Here is a 10,480-nt window from a genome sequence, read left to right as displayed (position 1 = left end):
GCGCGTTCCGCGTCGGCGCTCGATAGTGGTTCGAGCGTCTTCATGGGCTCGTTCTCTAAGAACTTGGCGCTAGTCATAGTGGGTCCGCGGGTCAGACGATGCTATGGAGATGTCGTCGCCCGCAACGTCGCGATGAGCTGGCATCCGCGGTACCGGATGGAGAAGAGGTGAATGCACCATGGTCGCGGCGGCGCCGGCTTTTCCGCCACTGGTCTGCGGGACTCCATCGGAGCGTCGACCCGGGGGCCTCACCGGACTTCGTTCGTCTTTGTTGGCCACCGCAACAAGGCTTCGGATAGTGGCTCTCCATTCGTCGAGTTTCCCCGTAGTGGGAGGAAAATCGAGGAGCAACTGTGCACGCGCCAGGGCCTCTGCTGGCGTCGGTGGCAGGGAAACCTGCACGGATCGCGATGCGCTTCGACTTCTGACCATGTTAGAAGGAGCTCTATCACGACCCCGTGGTCGCATGCCGTTTTCACCAGCGCCTCGGCGAGTGGGCAGGTCTTCTACATCCCGGGAGTGGCGCTCGGGGCTCTTCCTGCGGCGATGCCCGAGATCTTCGGTGTGATTACGCCATTCGTCGTGCGCTGCCTCGGAGGAGCACGCTGTTAGCGCCGGCGTGGGAGTCTTGGAGGCCCTTGCGTCGCCTTCGGGCGGGGCGGCGATGACCCTGGAAGGCTCCGCTCCACCCGCGAAGGGCTTGGCTCTGCCTTTGGATTTGGCGACGTGTGGACCGTTACCAGGCGCACAAACATCACCGCCTCCCAAACTCCGGCTGCTGGGATGGTGTTGGTGTTCGCGAGCAATGCCTCGGGTCCTTTCTGCGACCGGTCCGCTGCTCGCCTGCGTCGGGACGGGCTGTCCGGCTTCCGATTGGCCAACCGCCACCGTCGTCTTCTTCTTGGGCGCCATGATGGTGAAGAAGCCCCGTACTAACTACTAAAGCCGATTCTCACAACTGCGCCCCCTACCTGGTGCGCCAGAGATGTCGGTGGGAACAACACCTATGGGATCACAAGAATCCCTACTGTGGTTAGCGGGGCACGGGGTCGCGAGAAGGGCGGATCTAACAGGTAGCACACGGTTCGTTTATCCAGGTTCGGGCCGCGAGGATGCTTAAAACCCTACTCCTGCTTTGGTGGATTGTATATTTGTGTTCTTGAGCTAGCTATGGGGCGTGAGGAGCTCCAAAAAGCCGAATCCTTCTCCTGGTCGCCTCGGGCCTCCTTTTATAGAAAAAATGGGTTGCCACAGTGGCACACGGGAGGTGGAAAGGGTACAGTGATGCAAGGTTATCCCTCGCATTACATGACAAGGCGCATTTAATGTGTCTTGCTTAGGTGTCCCTACTTTAACGGGGACGGGGGAGAAACATGTCTCGTCTATCGCCACGCCTTCTTGTGTCGACACGCGCCCTAGCCAGCGATGCCTGAGATGCCACGTAGGTAGGCAGGTAGCTGAGGTGGCGCAGTGGTGGGTCTTCACAAAGATCTGCATGCCACCACGCAGGTGCTTGCCCAGCTGGTTGGGTCGGCAGCTACATGCATGCGGTGGTGGAGTTTTAGTCGGCGTGGGCCTGATGGTGGCCCCGCGGGTGTCCTCGGGAAGGGCCTTGCCAGGGCCCCGGCAAGGGTCTTGCCGAGGCGCCTGCTATCATCCCCGGCAAGGCGCTTGCCGGGGGCCTTGTGGTCTTCCTCGGCTGGGAACCCGCCAAGGGTTGTCGTCTCCTTAGTGCGTATCTGATCTTGGATGTCTTCACGAAGATCTGCATGCTGCCACCGGGATGTCTCCCGAATCCTTGCACTTTGGGGGCAGTGGACTGAAGGGTGATTTGCTCCGTAGGCGCGGGACGAGTCGCCATGGCAAGGGTCTTGCCGGGGCTGCTAGAACTGTCTCCCGGCAAGGATCTTGCCGAAGGAGTCCGCTTCGTTCCCTTTGCTCTTCGTGGTCTTGGCCTTGGCGTTGTTCTAGTTCTCTTGAGCTTCGGTCTTACCCTGGCTCACCTCCCTTGCCTTGCTTGATGTGGTGGTGCCCGTGGCTCAGACTGCCCGTGCACAGTTATAGGGGTACAAAAAGTGTACCCCTCTTTTTTTACACCGACACCACAGCCTACTGCATTCGGGACGGTGAGCTATACCGAAAATGACCGAACGATGTTTCCTTGTGGCGTATCTCCAGGGAGCAAGGGTGGGAGCTATTAGCTGACATACATGGCGGAGACTACGGACATCACTCGTCATCGCGCACCTTGGTGGGCAAGGCATTCCGCGGCGGGTTCTACTGGCCGACGGCACTCAGTGATGCGGCCGAGCTAGTGAGATCTTGTGAAGCCTGCCAGTTCCATGCCAAGAAAATCCACCAACCTACTCAGGGCCTCTAGACCATCCCAATCTCATGGACGTTTGTGGTCTGGGGGCCGGACATCTTGGGTCCATTCCCTCGAGCGCCTGGGGGCTACTGCTACCTCTACGTCGCCATCGACAAGTTCACCAAATGGGTGGAGGTGGAAGCCGTCTGCACCATCCCGGGGGTTCGGCAGTCAAGTTCATCAAGGGCCTCATGAGCCGCTTCGGGGTTCCTAATCGTATCATCACCGACAACGGCTCGCAGTTCACTAGCAATCTCTTCAAAACATATTGTGCTAACCTTGGAACGCAGATATGCTATGCCTCAGTAGCACACCGAGGAGCAACGGCTGTCGGTGTCAAAACCGGCGGATCTCGGGTAAGGGGTCCCGAACTATGCATCTAAGGCGGATAGTAACAGGAGGCGGGGGACACAATGTTTACCGAGGTTCGGGCCCTCTCGATGGAGGTAATACCCTACTTCCTGCTTGATTGATCTTGATGATATGAGCATTACAAGAGTTGATCTACCACGAGATCGTAGAGGCTAAACCCTAAAAGCTAGCCTATGATTATGATTGTTGTCCTACGGACTAAACCCTTCGGTTTATATAGACATCGGAGGGGGCTAGGGTTACACATAGTTGGTTACAAGGGAGGAGATCTACATATCCGAATTGCCAAGCTTGCCTTCCACTCAAAGGAGAGTCCCACACGAACACGGGAAGTCTTCAATCTTGTAGTTTCATAATCCAACAATCCGGCCAAAGGATATAGTCCGGCTGTCCGAGGACCCCCTAATTCAGGACTCCCTCGGTATCCCCTGAACCAGGCTTTAGTCCGGCGCGCAGATTGTCTTCGGCATTGCAAGGCGAGTTCTTCCTCTGAATACTCCATAGAAGATTTCGAACACAAGGATAGTGTCCGGCTCTGCAAAACAAATTCCACATACCACCATAGAGAGTAAAATATTTCCATAAATCTAATCTGCTAACAACTTTTCATAACGTGACATCATGCTATGGCCCGGTCATTATTCAAACCATTTTTCTCAACCAGCTACTGCACATACTGCGAGGTGGTTTTCTTGGCATGTCTTGTCGAAGCAGAGATTTTGTCCCCTTATCACGGGATTCTCATCAATACGAGTGTGGGTAACCCAACCACGCCATCAATCACGGTGCTTGGGGAATAAGCGAGTTTACCAGGAAGGTGGGGAGGCGCACAGTTTCTTCTGCCCTTATAAAGGGACAAGGACTCCTACTTTTCACCCATGCCTTCTTCTTCCCTGCCCATCCATTCTCGCGCATTCGAGCTCCAGCGCCCAAGTTTGCATTTTCTCCGTAAAACCACTCCAAACATGTCCGGAGCAGGAGGCAAGTGGATGGTCTCCTCTGTTACGGAGGAGAACATTACGAAGCTCCGAGAAGCCGGATACCTGGCCGCAGATATCCCGCACGGGCTCCCAAACGCGGGGCAGATCGTCCCTACCCCCGAACCCCACGAAAGGGTAGTATTCCTTATCCATTTCGTCCGCGGGCGGGGATTTCCCCTCCACCCATTTGTTCACGGGCTCATGTTCTTCTACGGGCTGGACTTCCATGATCTGGCCCCCAATTTCATCCTCAACATCTCGGCATTTATCGTCGTGTGCGAGGCCTTCCTCCGCATCAAGCCCCACTTCGGTCTGTGGCTGAAGACCTTCAATGTTAAACCAAAGGTGGTGGTCGGCCAGAAAGCGGAGTGCGGAGGCGCCATGGTGGGAAAAATGCCCAACGTCACCTTGCTCGAAGGGTCCTATGTGGAGACAGTGAACAGGTGGCAATCGGGGTGGTTCTACATCACCGAGCCGCGTGACACCAACTGGGTGGCGGCCCCTGAATTTCGATCTGGCATCCCCACGCGGCTCACCTCTTGGAAAGAGAAGGGCCTATCCTGGGGTTCATCGGTGGAGCTGACCAGACTCCAGAACTATGTTAAAAACATGGTAAGTAAGAAAATCAAGCTTGTCAACGTGGTCCAGGTCATGCTCTTCCGCCGGATCCTCCCGTGTCAAAGACGGGCATTATATGTGGGAGTTCGACCCGGCTAAGCACTAGACGCTGCGAGAGCTCTTCGACACGACACACCAGGACATCTGGAGGGTGCTGTTCAAGTCCGCCTAGGTACCTCCTCCCCTTACCGAGGATCGCGGACTCAGCGCAAAGCGCCCTGCCAATCCGGTAAGCTCCTTATATCTCATAAGATGTTTCTTTCCCTAGTATAATCATGTGGGTGACCTAAGCCTCCACGCCATTTAACAGGAATGGGTTGCAATAGCGGAGCAGATCGATTGTCCGGCCCCACTGCCCGAGGATCCAGCAAGGGCTCTCTTAACGGAGATGCTGGTTTCGGCGCCCTATGAGGCACCAGAGAAGAAGGCCAAGAAGAAGGCCACGGGGACCAGGAAAGGTCTCCGACGCAAGGTCATATCAGACTCATCGTCCGATAACACCGAGGTGCCCTCCTCCCAAGAAAACGAGGAGGAAGAGGAAAGTTCACCCCCCCCAGCCGGGCGAGACAAGAAAAGGAAGGCCGCCCCGCCAGGGGAAGCCGAAGGTTTCAAGAAGGAAAGGACTCTCCTTCTGAACTGCTCCACGGCGGCCGCTTTTAGCGACGAGGAGTGGTTACCCAGGGATAAGCCCCTGGCAAAGTCGTAAGTATCCGGATACCATAATAGTTCTTGGTATGTTTTATTTTATTACTTCTTATCATGCCAAACATGATCATGCAGCCCATCCAAAGCCCGTATCGACGTATCCTCTTCGGATGAGTCTTTGGGCCCATCGGAGATGAACAGCGATTCACTCCCAACCGCCTCCTCCCCCTGCCCTACGGACGACGTTGAGGTGTTGTCTCAAAGGGTACTGAACCAAGCGGAGAAAGTTTCGGAAGCGCCCCAAGGCAACATTCCAGATGCTGGGCGCACGAGGGGCAAGACTCCCGTGGGCTCTAATGCCGGGGGCAGCAAATCTAAGGGGGACAAGCCGTTTGTGCCGATGGCCTCTGTACATCTAGGGGCATCGGACAATTTGCTGGAAGCGCTTCGCGATGCTTCCATTAATGAAGAGCACTGCACTCTCATGAGTGCGGTGGTCAAGAAGGTTCAGTCCACCAAAAGTGGACTGACTGAAGACTGTTCCAGGCTCCTAACAGGCTTCGAGGTAAGTAATCAAATTATGAGAAAATGTTACAGCATATATAGTAGCCCCTGATGCTCTATTTGGTGTTCGGAAGAAAGGCCGAACGGAGGATCAAATAATAATCATAGGAGTCTAATCAGAATAAGTCTATGTGAATAAGCAGGCTTCACTGCTGGCCGCTGCCGCTCACACGGCGGAGGTCTCCGCACTGAAGCAGGACCTTGAGCGGTCCGAAGAAGAGCTCGGCCTTACCAAGAGGCAGCTCGAAGAGAAGAAATGTAAGTGATACCTCATCTGTTTATTGATAAAGAAAAAGGAAACTGGTTGTTAGATCATAGGATCGTCATGAATTTTGCTAGGGGCCACGACCGAAGTGGCGACCCTCAAGAAGGCACTATCCGAGGCTAAAGGCAAAGCAGCCAAGGAGCGCGCCGAGCGCGAGAAGCAAGAGGCCCGAGTCGGCGAGGTTTAGCAAGATCTCCAGGAGTTTGTCAAGAAGTACGAGTCCTTGGAGCGTCACTCTAGGATGCAATGGTCCGAGCTTGCGAAGGCCCTCGAGAACGCACAAAATGCCAAGGCCGAATCCGAAAAGGCCCTCCAGGAAATTGAGGCGGTCAGGAAGATAGCGGCGGGTAAGGCATTCACTATGCAAAGCAAGCATGTGAAGGAAACTTTCCTTTTACTTACCCGAATTCAGAGCTCTCCAGGAGCGTTCGCAGATCTACCTAACAGTGTGTCGGATGCCGCGGAGTTCTACCGGGCCGAGGAAGGGAGCTACACGGAGATGTTGTTCTGGTCTCAGTATACTGGTACCGCACATCCGATGCCCTTGAGCGACCAGTTGAAGCAACTGGTCGAGCTTCATAAGGCGGCCAAACTGGCCATGAAGGACCTCACAGTCCGGATGTGGCCTTGCGAGCCCCTGCTTGGCAGCTATTTCGGCCTGGTAAGGCGGCTTGTGAACGCATGCCCACGGTTTGTTGTCATAAAGTGGTCCGTCTGCATTGAGGGTGCGCGCGGGGCTTTTGCCCGGGCGAAAGTGCACTGGGCGAAGATGGACGCCGAAAAGCTGGTGAAGGAGGGGCCGCTGGAGGGCAAGGAGCATCGCCACCCCGAAAAGTATTATGACAGTGTCCTGAAGGGTGCTCTCCTTGTGGCAGAGGAATGTGCTAAGGATGTAATATTTGAATGAATGTACTCATGTGATCCTGTAATATGAAACGAGTTCATGTGTGCTATGTAACACTTGTTAATTTAAAATATTACCTTCTGTGCGGCCGTTTATAAAATTTGAGAGTTGGCCAGTCATCGGCTTCTGCCCCCATGTAACTAGTACTGAGGTGTTCGAGATAAACCTGATCACTCTTTATCCCAGTTTTGGGTCCTCCGAACGTGTTCAGCACAACGAACTGGGCAATCGGACTATAAAGCTTTATCACTCTCACTTAGCCATACAAGTATACAATTTTAAATTCTGGCGAAGACCCTAGTATTTGGAAGGCCGAACTTGGGCCCCGATGTACGCCTAAATCGGACAAGGCCAACTCCTCGCCCGAAGTGGAAAAAATCTTGAAGGATTTGAGACCTCTCGAACAGTGACCAACTCTCCCCGCATCATGACAGTCAGTTTTCGGCTTTCTCTACTGAGGTGCTCGTCCGGAAGAACCAGGACACAGTTCTCCCAGTGCTACCTTAGCCGATATAGCGGAAGTAAGGTACCAAAACATGGGAGCCGGGCAAACCCAACTATTGACCCAAGACATGATTCAGAGCTGATGCATATAATGCTATAAGTTCGGGGTGCCGCACTATCGAAAGTGTTCAGACTTTTCATGCCGTGTTATGGGGTACACTGAAGCCCCTGGCGCACTGGTCGTATGAGAATGTACAGGTGTGATTTTTTGTAAATAAGCAGACAGGAAAAAAAGAGAAAGGAATGCAATAATGAGTTGATGTTGTACATTGTTATTTAAATGATACGTCAAAGCGTATGCATACATGTAGTGCAATAAGTAAAAAATAGGACTATTTGACATGTCCTATCCAAGGTCAAGCTGCGTGTGGTTATGCAAAATAGGTATATTGATCGTTATCAGAGACCACCTGAGGATTCCCTTGTATGTCAAAGCTTCTTGCTTCCTTGGTGTTTCCATCCCATGACGGGTCCGATAATCAGACTATCGGAGAGGCCCTTTAGAGAATAGGGGCCTGAAAGGAAGAAAATGTTAAAGGTATACGGGTTCTGAAGCGGTTAAGCCGCATTGTGGGGCGTGCCATGGCCATGCCTCCGCCTATGCCCATGGTATCTTGAGTGTGTATTTATGTATGCGCGGTGCAAATTTTGTCGGTTGACTGGGACTAGGACGGAGGCTGAATTGCTAGGCGAGCTCTAAACGTGCCTGGCGATCCTCTTGCAGGGTACTCCGGACTCGCTTAAAGGTGTCCGAGGTATTTTTTGCCGAATTGGCAGTTTGCCTCATGAGGCTGCTTTGTGCTTCTGCTGCGAGGGCCGCAGTGTGCTCCTCCGTGCGGAGTGAGCGTTCTGTGTTTCCATTAACTGTTATAACCCCCTGAAGTCCTGACATTTGGAGCTTGAGGTATGCATAATGCGGTACCGCATTGAATATGGCAAATGCGGTTCGTCTGAGCAATGCATGATAGCCACTGCGGAAGGGGACGATATCGAAGATTAACTCCTTACTTCGGAAGTTGTCCGGAGATCCGAAGACAACTTCCAGTGTTATTGAGCCCGTGCAACATGCCTCTACATCTAGGATGACACCTTTAAAGGTGGTTTTGGTGGGTTTGATCCTCGAGGGGTCTATACCCATTTTGCGCACTGTATCCTAAACCCTAAACCCTAAAGCAAGTTCGGGCTGCCGCTACCGTCCATAAGGACTCGAGTGAGGTGAAATCCGTCAAATGATGGGGTCAAGGACCAATGCGGCAGAACCTCCATGACGGATACTGGTGGGGTGGTCCCTGCGATCGAAGGTGATCGTACAAGAAGACCATGGGTTGAACTTTGGGGCGACTGGCTCCATCGCATAGACGACTCTCAGTGCATGCTTCCGTTCCCTCTTGGGAATATGGGTTGCGTATATCATGTTTATCGTTTTCACTTGGGGAGGAAATTTCTTCTGTCCTCCTGTGTTCGGCGGCCGGGGCTCCTCCTCGTCATCGCTATGCAGCCCCTTTTCCTTGTTTTTGGCATTCAACTTGCCGGCCTGTTTGAACACCCAGCATTCTCTGTTGGTGTGGTTGGCTGGTTTATCGGGGGTGCCCTGAATTTGACACGAACGATCGAGTATGCGGTCCAAGCTGGACAGGCCCATATTGCTTCTTTTGAATGGCTTTTTCCACTGACCGGATTTAGAGCCACTGAATGCGGCATTAACCGCCGTGTCTTCGGCGTTGTCGCTGTTGTTACGGCGTTTGTGTGTGTTGCGACTTGGCCTGCCGTTGCTATCTTTGGAATCTGAATTGCCAGGGTTTCTTGTGTTGTTGCTGCGAGCCAGCCAGCTATCCTTGCCTGCACAAAAGCGAGTCATGAGTGTCGTGAGGGCTACCATGGACTTCGGCTTTTCTTGACCGAGGTGCCGGGCGAGCCACTCGTCGCGGATGTTATGCTTAAATGCCGCTAAGGCCTCGGCATCCGGATAGTAGACGATTTGGTTCTTTTTGGTTAGGAACCAAGTCCAGAATTTCCTGGCTAATTCCCCTGGCTGTTGGGTTATGTGACTCAAGTCATCGGCATCCGGTGGTCGCACATAAGTTCCCTGGAAGTTGTTTATGAATGCATCCTCCAAATTCTCCCAACTGCCAATGGAGTTTGCCGGCAAGCTATTGAGCCAATGCCGAGAAGGTCCTTTGAGTTTTAATGGGAGGTACTTGATGGCATGTAGATCGTCACCGCGGGCCATGTGGATGTGGAGGAGGAAATCTTCAATCCATACCGCGGGGTCTGTTGTGCCATCATATGATTCAATATTCACGGGTTTAAAACCTTCTGGGAATTCGTGATCCATTACTTCATCAGTGAAGCACAGGGGGTGTGCGGCGCCTCTGTGCCGGGCTATATCACGACGCAGTTCATACGAGTCTTGTGTGCTATATTCGGCCTGGCCGGATTTGCTTTTTGTATATCCGGCGTGACGGTCGTCGTCACGCGTTGGGGCACGCCCCCGTGATCCGTAGATCGATCTTGTATGTCCTTCTTTGTATTCCAATACGTTTCGTATGTCCTGCGTGTTGCCCCGGGCCTTGGTGTTTTTGTTTGACTGGCGACGGGGTGCGGGCTGGACTCCGGGCTGATAGGCCGCTTTGTCTCGGCCACGAGGTGGCCGGTCAGCCACATCATATGCTGGTAGTGTGGCTTTAATGCTTCCTCCTCGAGTTGGGGTTGCAACCTGCGCTTTGGGTAACTTTTGGTTGGGTGCTCGAGTTCGTATTCCTCGGCTGCCAGCACCTCGGTCCATCTATCTACTAGCAGATCTTGATCAGCTTGAAGCTGTTGTTGCTTTTTCTTCGGGCTTTTTGCTGTGGCAATAAGCCGGCGCTTGAAGCGCACCTACTTGACGGGATCCGCAGGCATGATAAATTCTTCATCGCCGAGGCTCACCTTCTCATCGGATAGGGGCATGTAATTGTCATCCTCTAATTCTCCGTCTGCCGCATGTTCCTTAGGGCTACCTTGCCCATCCTCCCGCTCGAAGCCTGGCTGGAGGGGATTGTCTTCGTCTTCGGCACTGTCCACAGCGTTATTGTCTCTTGTGCCGCTATCGCTGCTTTTTCTATGGTGGGGCTTAGAGCGGCGCTGATGACGCCGGTGCTTAGATTGCTTCCCAAGGGGATTATCCTCCGTAGCCTTATTGCCATCGCTTTCTTTGGGGGTGTCCACCATGTGTATATCATATGATGAGGTGGCTCTCCAGCGCCCTGTGGGCGGTGGTC

This window comes from Triticum urartu, chromosome 7, assembly GCF_003073215.2.
Source record: "Triticum urartu cultivar G1812 chromosome 7, Tu2.1, whole genome shotgun sequence".
Lineage (NCBI taxonomy): Eukaryota > Viridiplantae > Streptophyta > Magnoliopsida > Poales > Poaceae > Triticum > Triticum urartu.
The sequence above is the reverse complement of the archived record's forward strand: the minus strand, read 5'-3'. Positions refer to the sequence as shown.